This window comes from Sturnira hondurensis, unplaced genomic scaffold, assembly GCF_014824575.4.
Source record: "Sturnira hondurensis isolate 20B ecotype Veracruz unplaced genomic scaffold, ASM1482457v3 Scaffold0006474, whole genome shotgun sequence".
NCBI classification, from domain to species: domain Eukaryota; kingdom Metazoa; phylum Chordata; class Mammalia; order Chiroptera; family Phyllostomidae; genus Sturnira; species Sturnira hondurensis.
In genome coordinates, this window is record NW_028079105.1 from 1,128,455 (window position 1) to 1,149,621 (window position 21,167).

At 39.0% G+C, this 21,167-nt stretch overlaps 1 long non-coding RNA gene across 1 annotated transcript in view; it reads right to left on the reverse strand.

Moving 5' to 3' along the window:
• Window positions 1–408: 408 nt before the first annotated feature.
• Window positions 409–21,167, reverse strand: part of LOC118989290 (uncharacterized) — a 151,795-nt gene continuing 131,036 nt past the window's right edge. The window contains exons 2-3 of the long non-coding RNA XR_005066988.1: window positions 4,162–4,230; window positions 409–491 (exon numbers count right to left, since the gene is read on the reverse strand). This is a non-coding gene — a long non-coding RNA (uncharacterized LOC118989290). The remainder of the gene's footprint in view (window positions 492–4,161; window positions 4,231–21,167) is intronic.

Sequence of the window (21,167 nt, forward strand, 5' to 3'; positions counted from 1 at the left end):
CCTGTGTCTAAAGAAAGTGAAGGTAAAAAAAATAAACTAGATAATTCATTCAAGATCATAGCTAAGATGTGGACAAATTCTTGAACCATTGCCTCATGAATTATCTTTGCTGGTTCTCCTCAGCTTGAATCAACTGTAGTTTCTAGTCAATGAAAAAAAGTAACACTCTTGGTTGGGTGGAGAGAAAGAAGAAAATATTTTAGGACTTGTTCATCATAAAGTTACCTACTACCGGGCAACAAATTCCCACCCAAAGTAGCAGCTGTTGCATGCAGCCTTTGAGGGACAGGAATCCAGAAGTTATTTAACTGACTCAAAGATTGTCATGAAGTTACAGTCAAGTTTTGACTTGGGAACTGCAGTCATCTAAAGGTCCTTGAGAAACTGCTGCCAAGTGGTCATTGGTAAATTCAGAGGAAATAGAGACAGTCATGTAGCTTCAGTTCTCATCTAACAGGCCTTTCCATAAGATGCTCATCACAGCTGGCTTTCTGAAAAGCAAGTGATTATAAAGGAGAAACAGACAGACAAAGAGACTAAGATTATAATACAAACTCAGCAGTAAAAAAATTATCACTCCTACTGTATCCTATTCATTACAGGCAAGTCAATAAGTCTAGCCTGCACTCAAGAGAGAAGAATTAAACACTTCTTCAAGGGAAAAGTATCCAAAAATATGTACACAGATCTTTAAACCACCATTGTAGCCAGCTTCTAATTCCGTGTGTTGATATGAAGGGAAGATCTTTACCTGCTTTTTTTCTATTAATATCTGTTTGCATTAAAATAAACCAAATTGATTTTTAGTACTCTGACATGTATGTCTGCTGCTTGTCTTAACTGAGTGCTATTAAAGCTGAAAAATAGGATCAATTGTGTTTCATCTTTAAAATGATGCCTTAAGTCATATACACAAATGTATGTATAATAAAATAGTAGATATCAATAGATCCAAAGCATGTATGGGAGGGACACAAAAACCCAAATTTATTTATTAAAAAGTGTGTATTTATTCTTACATGTTTAAATTTGAGTCACCTTCAAAGTACTCTCCATTTGATGCAATACACCTATTGAGACATTTTTCCCCTGCTCAAAAGAGTTTTGAATTAGCCAATTTTTATGCCTTTTAGTGCTTCTGCCATTTTTTGTTTCACCCCTTCCTCATCAGCAAAATCTTTCCCTTTTAGGACTATTTTTACTAGGGGAAACAAAAAATGTTGCTTAGGGTGATATTGGGTGCATAGGGAGAGTGGGGGTGTGGGTCATGTCATTCTTCATCAAAAAAAATGCTGAGTACTCAGTGTGGGTGGGCAGCTGTGCTTGTAAATCACCCATCACGAAATGGGCAAATGCATTGAAAGAATCTCCAAAAAATTTTCACTGAGGCTGAATGCAGCCTCTCACAACAATGCCAGCTGGTACACTAATACAGATGGGTTCCTAGAATACTCACCTTGTGGCCCACCCTTCAGAAGATAATTTCATTTTTTGGTGGTCCCCCTTCATATAACCAAAAAGACAGTATATTTTTCTGTGTTTCGGAAAATATTAAAGATGACTATTGTGAAGCAAGCTTTTAAAGAATCACTTCAAAGGCACCAGCTTTCAGAGTTCCAGTTTTTTTAAAAATATTTTTTTAATTTATTTATCTTTAGAGAGGAAGGGAAGGAGAGAAGGAGAGAAATGTCAATGTATGGTTGCTTCTCGTGCATCCCCTGCTGGGAACTGGCCCCTGCAGGGAACTTGCCTGCAACCCAGGCATGTGCCCTGACTGGGAATCAAACCACCCATTGTGTGGTTCGCAGGCCCGAGCTCAATCCACTGAGCTACACCAGCCAGGGAGAGTTCCAGTTTTTTAATGACTGAAAATCCCTTCCTTAGGAATTATTCAGTTCAGTCACTGATTCAGCAGAAAAGCCTTGCTACAAAAGGGAAGGTATCCAAGTTTTGCAAAGCAATGCCCTCAGGAAGCTCCCTTGGAGCAGAATGAATAATGGACTACCTAGAATGCAAAGCTTTGAATAGATTTTATAGGAATGGTTCAAACTACTACAGTAGGAATAGAAAATAAGAAAGTATCACTTTGTTCAATTAATCTGGAAGTTATCAGGGAGTAGATAACATTTAAGCTGAACTTCAAATGATAAAGCAAAGGTCTATGGGCAGAGATTGAGAGGGTATGTGGGAATGGAAATTGCTTTAAGGAAAATAAGTAACATAAGCAAATGTGTGAGGAACAATAAATTTTGACAGAAATTTGGGAATACAGTATGTTTTAAAACTGGAAAGGTCAGCATTCGTGCCATCACTACCAGAACCAATAAGTAGAGACAAGGATCAAATCTTTATGGGCACTTTATTCAGAGGCAGAGTGATCTGAGAGGATGGTGGGTTATATACCCTATTATCTTAATATTTCATCTCCAGCCAATCATTTTTATAAGAAGAAAATGGTAGGTAACTAAGTAAGGTGTTTGGAATTCAGGAAAAAAGGTTAATCAGATATAAGCTTCAGTATGGTGATTTTCCTAGCATTCCTTTGTCTGCCGACCAACAATTCTTTACCTGTGTCCTGGTCAGCAGACATTCCATTCTTAGAGCACAATGACTCAGATACCATCTTGATCACTTTCAGTCCTACTGGGGCAAAAAGGTTGAATTGGTTGTGGGCATCCTGGAGTCAAGGTAGGTCCAGTCGTGCATTTCAGTTCCTGGAATAACAGTTTTCTATAGGCACTAATCACTAAACCTATTAACTATAACTAAATAAAATTAACTTCTGTGTTTAGGCTGAAAGGCAAATTGGCTAGGAAGTTTAGAGTTTAATTGTTCAGCAGTGGAGGACATTGAAAAATTTCAAGAGTGGGAGTAGAAGAAGTTGGTTTCTGGGGGTCAGTTATCTAAGTGAGCTCTTGTTTCATATGTGTTTATTCAATTTCCTGTCACCTCTAAAGTGAGAATAATGTTTACTCCAGTCATAATGTTGATCTTTATTTTTTTAAAGAAAAGTTATTGGTTACATTGTGCTACTTTGTGCATATTTATGTATACATGGATCTAGGCAATTTTAATGAATTTGAGAAAGTTTTTCACTATTTTCAACAAGCATTACTTATTCCATCTAAAAATATAATGGACTATGAATTTTTGTCATTTAAAAAATGTCATTATTGTTCTGATTCATTTTTAGTCACTGACAGTTAAAATGAATTAATCACAAAGCCAAGGTTGCCAGAACAGAGTGTTTTCCTGTTTAAGTGTATTTTTACTGATACAAACACAGTAAAAGCCAAGATTTTTGGCTTACTACAAACAAAATGGCAGTTATCCAAAATGTTCAGAGAATATTTATGTAAGGATTTTCTTGTTGTTTCCTCAGGAACATCAAAATACATAACTCATCATTCCTTTTTCCTCACATGGTTGTATGTTACTCTGAAATCATTATTTCAATTAAATAACAGTGGGGTACATGAGGGGTTAACTCATATGTTAATTCTATTGTAGGAGAGAAATGTCTTGATTTGCATTAATAGGAGCAATAATAATTATTTTATAATAAACATCTGTTAGTATCATGACTTCTACTTTCAAAAAACATTAGTAGTTAACTGTGTAATATGTACATTATTAAAACTGTAACAGTAAAGAGACAAATGAAAAGAAAAATCACCTATATGACTATCACCCCAAGAAAAGGAAAGGTCAGCATTCATGCCATCGAATGGGAAAAAGGGCTGTTTTCATGTTTGTGTTCCCTTCCAAATCTTGCTGCCTTTAACTTTCTTATTTGGCCTGTGGTCATCCAGTCCCAGTGATTCATGCTTTCATGTTGTTCACACTTATTTTCTTCTCTCTCAATTTATGGTCTGGCCATGTTGGGCACAGCCACTATAACTCTTACTGGGGTCCTTTTTCATTTAATTTTATTTCATTTAAAAATATTTTTAAATGTTTCAATTGCAGTTGATATATAATATTATATAGTTTCAGGTGTACAACCCAGTGATTAGACATTTATATACCTTACAAAGTGATCACACTGTTAAGTCTAGTACTCACCTGACACTGCATAATTATTACAATAACATTGACTGTATCCCCTAAGTTGTACTTTACATCCCCAGGTCTGCTCTCTAACCACCAATCTATACTTACACTGAGGTTCCTTGTCATGGCATCGAATTTGTTATTCTGCTTCCAGGGCTGTATAGATCATGCTTCACCCTGAAGGATGAAAAAAATCTTTGAAAAAATACTTCCCATCATCTGCCTAAAAACTTTACTCTCTCCTCATTAACCTCAGGAAAATAGGAAGACTCTTTGCCAAATATACACAAGATCCAGAAAACTCTGAGCCCTTCTTGCCCATCTCATGACTCTTCCCACATCTCTGGTCCCAGTCTTCCAATCTTTACTGTGGGGTTTCTTCCCCAGCCACACTCAGTGGTTTACAATTCCTTAAATTCTGTATGGTTTCTTGATTCCATCAGGACCTTGCCATATAGTGGTCCTTATGAGTGTATGAATTTCTTTTTCCTCCCTAGGTTTTTTCCTTAGGACTCTAGTTACCCACTTTCTTTTCATCTGGCTGGCTCTATAATATTCCTGGTGATGCTATGGGACTTATATGTCAGTTCTACTGGGAAGCCTTCCCTGACCACCAACAAGGGGAGCTGTATACTTTCAAAGCACCTCTTGCATATCCCCATACATGGTAAGAGTAACAAATAGGAAAGCATCACTTTGTCTAATGAATCTGGAAATTATCAGGAAGTAGAGGGCATTTAAATTGAACTTCAAAGGATGGAAAGAAGGTCTGTGGGCAGAGATTGCTGGGATGTGTTGGGAATGGAAGTCACTTTAAGGAAAAGAAGTAATGCAAGCAAACATATGAGAAACAAAGCATTTTGATTTCTGCTATTACTTTTCACTTGTTAGTCATCCCAACTGTCTTGAGGTATCTTCTGCTAGAACTAGTTAAGGCACCTGGCAAATTTTTGAATATATATTAGCTAACAGAGCTGAGGGATACTGCAGATCACTGTTGATCAGGAATCAGCCACAAGGGAACAGGGGCTACTTGACTGTAATCCAGTTCTGGGTAGGTAGGGAGCCAAAGTGACTGTTGCATCAAGGAGCTGGGAAGGAGCAGAGAAGGGAAGATTCATGGAATTTCCACCAAAGCCTGTTTCTAAAATTTGAAATAACTGCTTGTCTAGGGCATCAGTATACTTTTCTAATTATTCTATTCATGAAGACTCCCTGTCTATAGCTGCTGGGTCCCTTTGGTGCCAGAGGCAGGCAGGGTCCTCTCATAGAGCCAGCTGGAAGGGCTAGAAAGAAGAAAGGGGTTAGTTGCTTTAATCATGGTGCTCATATAATTTTCTATTTAAATGATGCTATTTTTAAAAAGCTATTGGTTAGCCCTGGCTGGGTTTCTCAGTTGGTTAGAGCATTATCCTCCACATCAAAATGTTGCAGTTTCAATAATTGTTCAGGGAACACACTAAGGTTGCCTGTTCAATCCCAGTCAGGGTGTGTATGGGAGGCAACTGATCAATGTTTCTCTCTCACATTGTTTCTCCCTCCTCACCTGCTTCCTCTCACTCTAAAATCAATAAAAACATATCCTGGGGTGAGTATAAAAAAAAACCCAAACTCTTGGTACTCATCAAGTTTTCTCATAGTTGAGATTTTTCCTTTGTCCATTGTGTTGAAACTTGTCTTTAAAATGGTTTTGCCTATGACATATATTCAGTTCATAATTTTCTGATCTGACATTTCAGAGCTGTAACCAAAATTATAACGTGTCAGGACATGGTAGGTGAAGGTGAGCAATATTTTTAGTGTTTCTAGAAACACAAGCCTCATTTTCATAATAAAATATGAGTGAGAAGGAAAAAGAGACATATAGCATAAATATCATATGAAATAAGTGGATGACATATTTAGTTATCTGTTCTTAACAATTCCAAATACTTTTCCCATATAAATATTTTAATGATGATGAAGATAAATAGATCCTGAATCTTATGTATAAAGAAATACAAGATACTAGAAAAGAGAGAACTATTTATTTCCTTGTCAATTTTGCCTTAATCTGCACAGGTCACTCTTTACCCTACTATAAGGGAAACTGTCCTCCCCAAACTCCTGAAATAAGGATGTTCAAAGAGCTATTTCTGCAGATAACAATTCCAGAATCCTTTAAAAAACCACCATGAGGTTGTGACAAGACCACTCAAGGTAAAATAGAAAAATGCAAATGAAATCCATAATATAAAAGAAAAATACCAATACATACAATAATTTTTTTAAATAAAATAATATTATGAAAAAGTGTTGTTTTTAAATGTAGTGTATAAATGTATATAATAAAAACAGCAAAAGGGAGAAAAAAACAATTTCAGAATCAAGTAAAACTTGATTTAAATCCCAGTTCTGCTATGAGCAAAGGTGCAACCAAGGTAGACTCTGTGCACCATTCTTTCATTTGATTACCATGTTTTTCAGACTATAAGATGCACTTTTTCCTCCCAAATTTGGAAGGAATAATGGTTGTTAATGCTGCTGTTGAGTTCTGTTTATATTTACATTGGTGAAATATTATGTTATTAAATATTTTACCACATTTTTTGTTTCAAAATTTTTTTTTCCATTTTCCTCCTTTAAAACCTAGGTGCATCTTATGGTCTGAAAAACAGGGTAACTGGTGTGAATAAATATTAAGAACTATACTTTCTCCCAAGGTTGTTGGGAGGATGAGATGAGATGTGTGTGAAGGTGTCTAGCAGTGTGTGTGGCCCATAATAAGCAGTCAAGAGAGACCAGTTAAGTTTTCATTTACAGGGTCATTCCCAAGTTTCAGCCTTTTTTTTTTTTGGAAAAGGTTGCTAAGCATATGGTTGGGAGCTTTGTTCAGATATGGTAGATTATTTCTTAGAACACCCAAAATATTTTGTTTGTATGTGGACAAAAAAGAACTCAACAGAGCAGCTAATTAATAATCTAATAAAATTTTAGAACATTGCTTCTCCAAAGGAAAACAAATCAGAAGTTCCCATCCTGACTCTTTTTAAATGGATAATAACTGAATGTTGTGTGAACCTTTCTTTACATGTAAGGACACCCATTTCATTTGATTATGAAAACCAAGTCAGGAGTTAAAGCAAACTGCTGGTTTCTGGAAGAACTCAGTCTGGTAAATGCAGGGATGTATATGTGTTCCAGCCTGACTAACAAGGTTGCTACTTATGAGCAATGTCTGTCAATGACAACCATCAACCCAATGGAAATTAATTCTTTATGTATAGGGCACATCTGGAAACAAAACATACCTCCTAGTCAGCCATTTCCTCATTAATGTAACCAAAACAGATTGCAACCACAGAACAGACTCCTAGAGCCCTGGGAGGCACAAGAGAGAGTGTGGGACCTGCCTCCCCACAGTTGTAAATATTCATGGGTAGAACCTGTGCCCCTGAACCCTGGAGGGAAGCAGAGAAAAGGTGTGGTGATGGGGGTGAGGGTGCTTTTTCCATCACGTGTAACAAACACCAGGATCACCCACCACATTTGGGGTGCTGACAGGCACCAAGGATGACAGGCACATCCAGGGTGTTAGGCACCAAGAGGAACAGAATAGGGAACAAAAAGTGAGGTGACAAGAAATATCATTTATTAATAGCTGCTCCGCTGTCCTGGTCACTGTGCTTTGTTTTTTTGGCTGATAGAAAATCAAGTGTTGATACAGAGAAACAGTAGGAAACTGAGAACCTCTTTCTGTCCCACAAGATTTAACACAAAGTAACCAGATCCTCAACATGAGCAAGGAATGGACAGCCATAGAATGGACAGCTATTCCACAGGGAATAGCCTGTGGCCATGGGCTGCTTTCTTCCCCTACTGATAGGCTAGTCCCCCTGGTGTTTTCTCATGCAAATCAGAGACATAAGTAAAACTCAGTGCTAAATGTTTGGTAAGAGGGTAATTTTTCTGAGTTACTCATTTTAGACAAGACTTTATGTACAGGGTCTTTGTGTTATGCAGCCTATGGGACAGTTTATAAACAAGTCTTAAAGTAGCAGCAATAATTTCAATTTCAAGCTAAATTCTTGGCAGCTCTTCATCTTCTGTTCTCACAATTCTGGGGATTGCCTGAGGAATTAGGATGCAAATTCATTGCAGACCTACTTCTTCTCCGTATCTGCAATTTCAAAATTCAAAAAGTTCTGAATATTGAATGCTTTGTTTTAATTGTTTTTAGTAAGTTTAGTACCAAAATTCATTTGGTAGCAAAAACTATTTTAATATTCTGAATTGTGCTGCAAAAACACCAGTGTGGTCATCAAAGGTGTTGCCACAACTGTACTTTGGATGCCTGTCTAGATTTGGAAAAATTCAGCATTTTGAAACATACCTAGTCTCAGTGATTTTTGTAAAAGAATGAGTTAAGGTGGCTAGATTAATCCACGTGCTGTGTTAATAGACCTTATAATTATTTTTCAGACCATTGGGTAGTAGTAGTGAGATAGTAGTCTTGCAGGCAAAGTGAGTGTAGAGGAGATAGAGCCAGGATGCAATAGCTAGGCAGTTTGTAGTCAGGATTCTGCCATGAGGCCTGCTGCACTAAGGTAGAAAATGGCATGCTGCTGCTCTGATTATGCCCACTCCAGCTGACTCAGAGGCCATCAAGGACTCTTCCTTGCACGATACTGACTCTTGGTACATGGGACATATGGAAAGGTCACTCTCTTGGGACTTGTGCCTTTCCTGGACTTCACCATGATCCAATGCAACATAGCACATGCTATTCTAGACTATTATACAAAGGCTAATGACAATGTACCACAGATCCTGAAGGACAGAGCTGCTGCAAGAGGACGGCAACTTTGAGACCCATAAGTGTGCTTTCCAGAGGAGATGAAGAACTATTTGTGCAGCTGGCTTAAGATAAAGATATGTGGAACTACTGGGTATAGCTTTGGCTTTCAGTCCTTTGGGGAGCAAGGGAAATGCTGGGTCTTAGGGAAAAACATGGCTCCAAGCACGTGTCAGCCCCCCGCTATTGGTGGAATCTTTGTTACAGAATGGACTCATGGTCGGGGGACAAGATACTGTTACTGAATGGACCCTTCCTCCTCTGGGTTCCCTCTGTATTACATTTGCCTGGCCTGCTGCCCTTAGGAATTATGGTTCTTAATGCTAGAGTTTGGTAAAAATAAAAGGAACTATTTATTCAAAAGTTATACAGATTTAGAGTAATGGCAGAAAGCCACCATTAAAAACCTTGAAGTCCCTTAAAACACCCACAAACACATAGAGTCCTTCCTTTCCCCCTTTGCCCAACCAGGCCAGTCAGAGGTACCACTTCTCAGAAAAAAAAATAGAAGTCTGTGGCTCATCTAGCTCCCAGTTCCCCTTAATAATAATCCATGCTTGACTGGCAGGCCTCCCACAGTTTCCAGCACCATCAGCTGTGTCTCTGTGATCTCCAGTTCTTAATCCAAAAGAAAGGTAGAAAATGGCATGCTGCTGCTCTGATTATGCCCACAGATAAATGGTTAGTGAGGTTATAACTTATATTTGTTTTTTTCTAAAATCCACGTGGCACTGTCTCATGGTCCACCAGTAAGAGTCCTTTCATCCCTTTCCATCCCTCATTGTCTCTCCTGCATTCTTCTGAACCACTAAGAGAGAACTCTGCATGTCCACTGTATCTTGCTTTCCTGATTCCTAAACTGCATGGTAAAGGGAGCACCAAAACCCCCAAAACCGTATGGTTTATCCCTGCATGGCTGCTGTGCCTGGGTTTAAATCCCAGCACAGATTTTTCTTTGCAACCTCATTTATGCCTCCTCCCACAATTGGCTACACCTGCCAGCACTCTCATATTTTCAGCCTTTCTAGGCTTCCATAATTAGTCTGGCCAGGCGTGGCCCTGTGGTATGGAGGAAACCCTCTCCAAGCTCTCACACAGGTGTTATAAGGGAAGCTGGTGTAAAATCACTCCCATCTCCCTAGCTTAAAGCAAGGCCACAGGTACTTAACATATCAATGAAAATAGCAGGCTATTATGGACATGTAAAATAACTATTTTTGCATATCAGGTATGAAGCTGGCCAACTGTTGATATGCAAAATAACTCACAATGGCTCTGCTCCATGTGCCCCATCCCCTAGTCCAGACTTGTGGTTATGGGAATACACTATATTTTTATATTCCTGGATATCCCAAGTTCTGGACCCCATTTCAAATCTGTTGTTGGGGTTGGGGGCTGGCTATACTCTGTTACATCTTGAAAATAAAAACCTGTTTCTCTCAACACTGAATATTGGGCACCAAGGCACCGTGAATGGGCTCCTGTTTGCTTGGTTACATTCCCATACATACATTTGAGGAAAACACACAAGAGCATTCATGGACTTGCCTGAAGTCAGAGTCCAACCCGATCACTCAACATGGAATCACATCCTCCATGAGAATCAAACAATATAATTCAGAATTGGGTAGAAGTACTTAAATTAGTTGCTTTCTGACCAATTGCTAAATGTTAACACAGAGCAATGTCTAAGCAAAATCAAGATTGTCACTGTAACCTCCCAGGTACAGGATTCCACAGCCACTGACATGGCAAACAAGCCAAATCTAAGCCTCTGAATAAAATAAATCCTGTTGTGAGAAATAATCAAGATTCCCATCAGACTTTTATCCCTGTCTCTGAGAAATTTACTTTTTGTTGTTTATATAATAACTGGATTAGTTTTGTACCATCGGTTTCTTGGTATTTTTTAGTAACATAAATGTACTTTAATCATTCTGAATATTTGAATGTTTTTATTTCAGTTGTAAAAAATAGATAAATGGTTAGTGAGGTTATAACTTATATTTGTTTTTTTCTAAAATCCAAATTTTACCTTTTACTATTAAGATTTTTGAATGTTTGATTCAATATAGAACATAGAATTTCTACCTCAAAAATGAAGGAGGAATAGAAAATTACTCATGAAGTAACTGGTAGCCTGGAGATATTAATTCCATCATAGGTTTTGATAAATCTTTACCTGAGAGCTGTAAATGCTGCTGGGAAAACCCTTTGAGGCTGATAGGATTTAAGTGTATCTGCTCAAGAAAAACAGGGTTTTAGAAATTAGGCTGCTTTTTGTTACTTCCAGCTTTAAAAGACATTCAGCTGAAATTTATTTGCCATTGCCTCTCCTTTTTCATCTCTCACTTTCTGCCCTGAAAAGTTTTCCCATGACTGGTTCCTTCAGGCTACCATTTTATCATCAAGAGCCCCTGTGCCTTAGTTTCTTGAGGCTGGAACCTGACTTTGTCCAGATACAGTTAACACTGACCCAGCAATGATCAGGAGGCTTATTGAGTTTAAACACTTTCTCATAGGAGGCAGCAGGAAAAGAACACCAGTAGTCTATCTAGTCTAGGAGAGTTCTGTGACCTTGAGCAAGTAGCTATAATCAGTCTAAGCCTCATTTAGGAAATTAGGGTGCTCCCATCCAAACCTACAATGAGTTGTCTTCGGTTAATGAGCTGATTGCTTAGGAAATCCAGTGATCTCTGATACTGAATTTTGTTTTCCACTCAATAGACTATAGATACACAGTTATTGTTATTTATTAAATACGTCTCATGCCAAATACACACTTAATGAAGGATTTAAAGTGTTCCTTAGACTTCCGCCAAGATGGAGGCATAGGTGGAAACACTGTGCCTTCTCCCACAACCAAGTTTGAATACAACAAAGGTTTGGAGAAACAAAGACACAACCAAAGGACAGAAAATTGAATTATACGGAAGTCCGACTAAATCTAACCATTCAACGGGGACGGTAAGAGGGGCGGAGCCAGCAGCGAGCAGGGTCCGGCAGGACATGGCCCCCGACCCAGGTGCACAGGCAGACGGGAACCAGTTGGGGTGCGGGGCAGACCGCAGGCGCATCTTCGCGCACAGTGAGACAGACCACGCAGGCCCCAGGGGGCGAGGGCTGACGGCGGTGGCACACTCACGTGCAGTGGGACGAAACGCGCAACTGCAGTACCGGTGACGGCCGGGGCAGCAGGCGGCAGACGGGATGCCAGAGTCCCTCTTTAAACCCGCCCCCACATACAATGTCACAACCCAGCTACTGAGTTGCCCTGTTCTAGTGAACACTTTAGGGCTCTGATCCTGCTATGGAACAGGCACGAACAGCCCAAAAGATGGTGCAAGAAAACTCAAAGTCCCAGAGCCAATAACTCTAAGCGACTGAGAAATTGCCAGCCTCTCAGAAGCACAATTCAGGACACTATTTATCAGGATGCTCACAGAACTGGTAGATTATAGTCACAAATTAGAGGAACATAGTCACAAATTAGAGGAACATATGAAGGCTAAACTAATTGAAATGAAGGGAGATGCACAGGAAACCAATAGTGATGGAAAGGAAACTGGGACTCAAATCAATGGAATGGACCAGAAGGAAGAACAAAACATCCCACCAGAAAGGAATGAAGAAATGAGAATTCAAAAAAATGAGGAGAGGCTTAGGAACCTCCAGGACATCTTTAAACGTTCCAACATCCGGATTATAGGGGTACCAGAAGGGGGAAAGAAACAGCCACGAGTGGAAAACATATTTGAACAAATAATAAAGGAGAACTTCCCCAGTCTGGCAAAGGAAATAGACTTCCAGGAAATCCAGGAAGCTCAGAGAGTGCCAAAGAAGTTGGACCCAAGAAGGAACACACCAAGGCACATCATAATTACATTAGCCAAGACTAAAATGAAGGAGAGAATCCTAGAAGCAGCAAGGGATAAGGGGACAGTCACCTACAAAGGAGTACCCATCAGACTGTCAGCGGATTTCTCAAAAGAGACCTTACAGGCAAGAAGGGGCTGGAAAGAAGTATTCCAAGTCATGAAATCCAAAGACCTACAGCCAAGATTGCTTTATCCAGCAAAACTTTCATTTAGAATGGAAGGACAGATAAAGTGCTTCTCAGATAAGGTCAAGTTCAAGGAGTTCATCATCACCAAGCCCTTATTATATGAAATGCTAAAGGGACTTATCTAAGAAAAAGAAGATGAAAAATATGAACAGTGAAAGGACAGCAAACTCACAGTTATTAACAACCACACCTATAACAAAAGCAAACCAAGAGGACAGCTAGATCAGGAGTGGAACCATAGAAATGAAGAACACATGGAGGGTTAGAAACAGGGGGGTGGGATGGGGAGAAGGGGAGAGAAGGCACAGAAAATAGCATAGATGGTAGGTAGAAAATAGATAGGGGGGAGGGCGAGAATAGTGGGGGAAATATAGAATCTAAAGAACTTGAGACACGTGGTTATAAACTAGGGGGGCGAGAATGGTGGGGGGTGCGGGTGGAGGGGATTGAAGGGGTGGAATAGAACAACTGTAATGGTATAATCAATAAAATATATTAAAAAAAGAAAAAATAAACATATTTATTTATTTTTAGAGAGAGGGAACAGGAAGGAGAAAGAGAGGGAGAGAAACATTAATGTGTGGTTGCCTCTCATGTGTCCCCCACTGGGGACCTGGTCTGCAACCCAGGCACGTGCCCTGACTGGGAATCGAACCGGCGAACCTTTACTTCACAGGCCCGTGCTCAATCCACTGAGCTACACCAGCCAGGACCCTGCTTAGACTTTTATTAATTATCAGTTTTACATATCTTTTGAAACCTTACTTTAATATATGAATACATCATTGTATTTCCATTGCTTCTCATCTCTGACCACTATCCCCACATTTTAATAATTATATTTATATTTATGTTTGTACATCATTGCAGTTTGCAATTGAAAAAAATCTCAGTTTGCTCTACAGCCGTAGGCTGGCTTCATCCTAAGCCTGTATTTAAGGGACCCAGCACTTAGGTGCTAACTCTCCACCTTTGTCAAGATTTCCCCTCATTTATTCACCAGTTTAAATCCATCTTCTGATGTTTTTTCAAGATGAGCTCGTGGGAAGTATATTTTTTAAGTTTTTGCATGTTTGAATTTACTTCTCTGCTGCTTTTAAACATTTTTAATTTTGAACTTATTTTTGACTTAAGACAAGTTACAAAAGCAACATTATATTTTTCTATGTAAATCTTTTACATGACAGTAGCACAATTACCAAAAGAAGAAAATTAGCTTTGGTATAATCTGTTAACTATAGACCTTATTTGAATTTCCCCAATTTTTAAATTGATAATCCACTTTTGTGTTTTTTTAAAATTTTCTGTTCTAAGGATCTCACATTGCAATTCTTGTGTTCCATAGTCTCCTCCAGTCTGTGAGTTTCCCATCTCTTATTTTGCAGAATTCTTTCATTTTGGGTTTGTCCAATGCTGTCTGTGACTGGGCGTGCACTTTCTGGGCCTTGCCCTCTCTCCCTGGTCACGCATGATGCTGCTGTTTCCCGTGGCACTCTAGCTTCCGTGGGGAAGTCTGAGGTCAGCATGCTCTTTCATTATCACCTCTGAAGGGAAGCGTTCTTCCTACACCAGTTAGCAGGAAACCTTCCTGGCGCCCATGATGCCCAGTGCGGCTGATATGCAAGTGACTTCAGTGTTTCCTTCTTCCTGTGTGACCATGAGTGGCAACGACAGGTTGTGCCAGGTATGAAGATATGGCTCTTCCCTCCTCATCCCTGACTGTTCAGCTGCGCCATAATGTCACATAAGGCTAAGGCAGATTTCTACAGCAATTTATTTGCTTTACCGATGCTGACATTTACTGTTTCATTTCTCTTCCTCCTCATTGCTTTCTGGTATTTTTAGAAAGGAGAGGGCAGGGGTGCAGGAGTTGCCATTGCATTTCTGGGCGCTGTGGATGTGTAGGTGGCCGAGGTGGGGCTGTTATGCCAGCGAAGGAAGCAGGCTGATACAAAAGTACTTTCAGAAAGCTGGAATATTCTGGGCCCCTGAGAGCATACTACTTGTCCTGACAAGCAGAACCTACCAGCAAGGCCTGCCTCATTTACAACAGATCTCAACCTGTCTACAATATAAAATCAGGTGATCTCACAAAGAACCCCAAATTCAGAAGTCTGGCAGGTGAATCCCAGCATTGATAGGTTTACCCATCAAGAATAACCATGGTTGGTGTCTTAATTAAACCATGTGGAGTCTGATTGCCTTAGTTGCCTTCCCTTATGAAATTCTGCAGAGATTGGTAAATTACTTCAGTCTGAAATATTTGTCCTGCATTCCCTATGATTTCCTGTCACCTTCTCAGAAAACACATACTCCTGAGGGATCTTATTTGGGCTTCTGAGTACATTTTTCTAGAGATACAAAATTGAAAATAGGCTCTTGTGTCATTGAAGCTATGCATTAGTGGGTTCACTTTGGTTCATTACAGATTAAGTAGTCTTTGCAGTCTTGTCTAAAAACCTAACTATCATATGTGACACTGCTTCCATGGCAAAATATATTCCAGATCCAAATTACTGTCTTAGCACATGAACTTGCCAATGTTACCTCAGCTGGCAAACTGACAGGCACAGGGAATCTCCTCAATGGAAGGAGCTCCACGCAGAGCCAAGGAGTAGAGTGAAGATGACAAAATCTGATGAGCCAGCCCCTGGTGGGTTTTCAGTGGTTGCTCAATAGGTGATTGTCCACGTGGAAAATGAAAAGCCATTTTCTTATTAGCAAAGGACTGGGCTTAAGCAACATGATGAAAAGATTTGCCTATTCCTATGTCATGAGTGGGAGGTGAGAGCTTTGGTGGGAGAACTTCGGCTCAACACTTAAGTTCTTGCCCTTCATTATTTCCATCTGAAAATTGGAAATTAAAATGAAGTATTATTATTAAATTAGCTGCAAGGCCTGGATAATAGGTGTGTGATGTTATATCAATTAGAAAAATTTAAGGTAGAAAAGACATTACTTCCCTCTTGTGTTTAATTATACCCGTCCCATCTGACACACTCCATGTATTTATCTTGTTTATACTGGTTTTAACTTATGAAACCACTATAACTGTAACCACTATAATTTAGATCTGTACAATTTCTACTGCTGAATGTTTATCATCACAGTGGTTTTCTTGAGCTCTCAATTAAACACGCACACACTGACTTTACAGACTCCTTTTTTGAGGGACTCTAAAAAGGTGGAAATGGATTATTAATGGTTTATTTCCAGCTGAAAAAGTAGCAAATAGTATGACAATATTTCATGAATTTTTAAACATTACTGCTGTTGTGTTCTTTTTCAATTGTATCCTGAGGCCTTATTAAATATAAAGAATTCCTATCTCAAGTACAAGTAAATATAGAATATATATCATTCATAGTAAAAATAATTACATTCTTATTAAGAGGCACACATGCTCTAGTATTGTAACCGAGAGCAGGCCCAGCTGCCTGCCGGCTGCTGCAAAAGCCAATACTCGAGAGGCGGGTGCTGATAGAAAGGAGAGAGGTTTGCTCAGATGCTGGCCATTTGGAAGAGGGGGTACTCATGTCTGAAAGCCCTTCTCTCAGTGGAGGCAGAGGTTTTTATGAGAAGGAAGAAGGGGACCGAACAAAGAGATCAAGGGAGGAGTTTGCAAAGTTCTGTATGTGCAGATGAGCACAGTCCACTCCGATAAGGCAAGTGATGGCCCAGTGCACGTCATCCTGGTTTCGTCATCCTAGCTTCTCGTCATTCTACCTCCACAGTTAAAAGGCCGACCAGTCTTCGTGAGCCAGGATGCCTGAAGGTTGGGGTCTGTACCTTCTGACGTTAGTTCCAAGGATTCTTATATAAACATACTGTTCATCAACAAGCCACGTATTAGTCAGAGTCAGCACATACATAATAAGCAATGTCAAAGGAATGGTGGGTGGGTTACAATTTACAATTTCCTACTGTTAAAATTTTATACTGTAACAGTATGTTCAGTTGAGAAAAGGGTAATGTTCAACATTCTTTACCTGCGGTGCTTCATGTATAATAGTAAACTGCTGTCTGCAACTTCCCTGTAAAATCTAAGAATATGCTTCAGATCAGCACTCCATGGTTCAAGGCTCCAGAATAACAGAGTGTAAACTACCCGAGTTGCTGTGGATAAGAGCAAGTTGTTTTCAGAACATGATGTACAGATGCCCAGGCTCAGCAGGCAGCAGCTGGAAGAGGCCAGTGGACATTCTGAGAGCCTGAAGGTCATGGAGAAGTTCCTTAGAGGTCACCGTCAGGGAAGAAGAGCAGCATTTTGGTCTCCTCCCCCTCTTGACTGGGCTGATGTGACTTTTTTAACCTATTTTTTATATCTTAAATATACCAATAAATATTTGTGTGTGTGTGTGAATATGTGTATATGAAAGAAAAAAGTTTCAAGGGAACCACTCAACTCAGATTTACAATAGTGGGGATTTAGCTCTTTCCCCCAATAGTTCTTTCCTCCTGGGGTCTATGCAAGGATTTTAATATGAGGTTTGAGCTCTAGGAGAAGGTCTTTCTAATGTTTTATTAATAAATTAATCCATTTATTGAGATCTACCATGTGTCGTTTAGTGTTCTAGGTGCTAGGACTATAACAGTGAACAAAAAAAGAATGCATTTCTTGTTCAGTGGAGTTAAACTTCCAGTGGTAGAAAGTTAAAATATACATAAATATGTAATATCTTTGGGATAGTGATAAGTCATAGAGGAAATAAAGCAGAAGGGGATGCAGAGGCATGGGGCCACTGTTTGAGGGTGTTTTTCTCCCTGAGATGACTTTTGAGCAGACTTAACTGTAGTAAGTGAGACGGTGGGCCATGTAGAGGTCTAGGGGTGAAGAGGTGCAGTCTGGAGAATTAGTAAATTCACAGGCCCATGGGAAGAATTGGATTTGACCTCAAGACCCCCTGCACAGAGGTCAGAATGGCTGGTTGAAGTGAGGGAGAGGGAGAAGGGAGAAGGGCAGAGAAGTGACCAGGAGCCAGATCATGTGGGATCTGAGAGGTCATGGTCAGAACCTCCTTATAAGTGAGATGGAAAGTCTCAGGTTTAAAGTGGATTTACCACTTTCAATTCTGAGTTACGTAATTAGAGAAAGTTAAGATATTATAAAGTGAAATTAATTTCAGACTGTTATAATAAAAGCATTTATTTGAGCAAAAAGAGCTGCCTCCCAAGAGACATAGATTCAAGTAGTGACCTAAATGGTGCTCTGCCAATGCAGACCAGAGGTCACCTTTTATGGAGAATTTCTTGCCCATACTTCCCATTTTGGTGCTTTCACGTGCAGTTCTGCCTGGCTGGTATAGATGCAAATGAGGATACAGTTTGTGTAGTTCAGATTGGACGTGGCAGGTCTCAGTCCATTAGTGGAAAGAGAAAACCAAGGTTTTCCTGCTGTGGTTGACTCAGATGTGTAAACAAGCAGGGTATAGTGAGGAATGTCTTCTGAAGTTCTGCTTGATATGCAGAGTATGTGAGGTGCCCTGTCAGCAAATTTATAAAATTCGGGATCTTTGTTGGCCATGGGGAATTCATCTCAGCAGATAAATTTTCTCGGGCTTCACATTGAGTAAATCTTTCTTCCCAGAGTTCATAAAATGAATAAGCATTATTTCTACCCTCATGTATTATAGTCCAGTGGTATGGATGGAGAAAGAATTACTTAGAAAAAGTTAAATCTTTATGCTATATATTTTATGGTCTGGTTCTTAGAAAGAGAAAAAAATGGTATGGCTAGAACACAAACATGGAGTCAGTTTTGTGTAAAGCAATTCTCATTTGATAAAGTAACACAGATTTTGAATCTAAAACATGAGTTAACTCCACCACAAAGTCAATATTATAAACTAGAAAAAGGTAAAGACACAGTAATTTGCCACTCTTTCTTATTTCCTCACTGGTGACAGGCATTGCTGGTGAACCAGATCACCCTCCTCTGATTATGCTGTATTTTGGAATTGTTCTCAGCACAGGAATCTAAGCTGCACCCAGCCATCAGCTAGAGTTGAGCATATAAGACATATTTGTAAATTTATTCACTATCTGACAGAGTAACTGTATATAAAGATTAGATGGGTCACTTTTCAAGATGTTGTTATGCCACCCCAGGACAAAGGTCACCTTTGTTATTTCAACAGAAATCAATCAATCTAGTGAAATAGTTTAGCCCATTGTTTAAAGGTATTAGAAAAGTGGTTAATTTTCTCTTGCTCCTTCTATACACAGAAAGAAAAGTAGTTGACATTTGAAAATGAGAGAAAGAAAAGGGTTTTTTTTTTTAGTGTCAATTCTAGCATCACCAAACTTATTTCCAAATAAAGGAAACAGCTTTATAATCTTACTTAGATTCCAAAAAAAATACCCCAAGATGGTAACCAAATTTTATCTAGATCACATAACCTTTTGTGAGGAAATCATGGTCTCCTTTAGAAAATAAATTTTGTTGTTGCTATTGGTCAGTATTTTATCTTGAGCTAGGACAATATAAATACTGTATAATTCAATCTATTTAATATAGTCAGTTCTTCATAATCATGGTAAATACATTCAGCTACATAAATGACTGCTTTATTCATATTCATTCAAAACAGGCTCACAGGTCATTAGATGCATTAGAACTAAGAAGAAAGGAAAATTAATTTGGAGAAAGCACTATTTCAAGTAAATTCTGCAGAGCCTGAGGCAGGTGCCTAGTAATGAAGGAAGTAGAATTAGCCTACCATTATCTGCCTTTAATTTTCAGTAAAAAAACACTTCATTTTCAATTAACAATGTGCTCAAACATTTAAGTTAGTTTGAAGATTGAGTTTACAGAGAAATTGTTTTAAAAGTTTGATTTATTAAAGTTTGATAACTTAAAGAGGTTTAAGTTATTTCACAATCCTATTACAAAAGTGAAAGCATGTTAAAAGAATATATTTGAAATTAAAATTTAAAAAAATCACAGAAAAAAGAGAATATATTTGAATATGAGACCATATTAAATTTAAAAGATAAATTAACACAAGCCGTGCTCTTTATTTTGAGGAGTCTAAAGGAGTGTTGCCAAAGGCTTCTACCTTAAGGACCCTTTGTTTTCTCTTTTCCTGCACTCTGCTTTTGTTGGTGAAGCTGGCCTGGGGACACAGTGACACCCGGGTAGTTGGACTTATATAAAATCAATATCCTGGACTGCTATGTGCTAAATTTCTCTTTGAAAAATAAGTAAATGTTTCCTTCCAGAGCTTACCTGTCTCTTTCTTGTTCTAAACGATTTTTAATTTTTACATAAAATATTAAAACAGTGATCAACATAGTGAGTTCTTCATTGCTGCTTCAACTGTCTAATGTGTAAGTGGAAATACCAATGTGTCAAAGGTTACTAGCTAATTATTTCCTGCTTCCTTTCTCTTTAAAAAAATACAGCCAATTAGAGGTTGAGGGGAGGCAGGTGCCGACCTAAGTAACTCAAGAAATGAGTGGGATTTGTAAGACTCAAGCAAAGGACACTGTATGTAAGCACTGCACTCTAGTTGATGAAGGTATTTCCCATGGGTTATGGGTTATGGGTTAGCAGTCGTGATTTTGCTATACATGTGTACTAGAATTGAGTAATTGAATCGGTGGGTGATGGATAGTTCTCTGACTGTTCAAGTGGGAGGTTACTTTCAAGTTTGAAATAAATATCCATGAGCCCATATTCACATAAATAAATAGATGAAGGAAAATAAACCAATTGCCGACGTAGAAGAATTCAAAATAATTTACATAGATGCTTTGCTCTCCAGGAAGTAAAGTGTAAATGTTTACTACTGAAATGTGAGTGACAGGTAGTGTAACTCCTTCTAAAGAGTTCAGTATGTTTTTTAAAAAATTATTTAATTATTTTTCAAGTACAGTTTTCTGTCTATTACTCCCATCCCATCCCACCCCCCATGCTCCCCACCTCCCTCCCATTTCTACCCTTCTTCATTGTTGTCCATGTATCCTTTATATTTGTTCCTCTAAACCCCTCCCCTATTTCCCCTGAAATTCCCTCCCCTCTCCCCTCTGGCCACTGTCAGCCTGTTCTCTGTCTCAGTGTCTTTGGTTATTTTTTGCTTGCTTGTTTGTTTTGTTGTTTAGCTTCCTGTTAAAGGTGAGATCATATGGTATTTGTCCTTCAATACCTGGCTCATTTCACTCAGCATAATGCTTTCCAGTTCCATCCATGCTGTTTTAAAGGGTAGGAGCTCC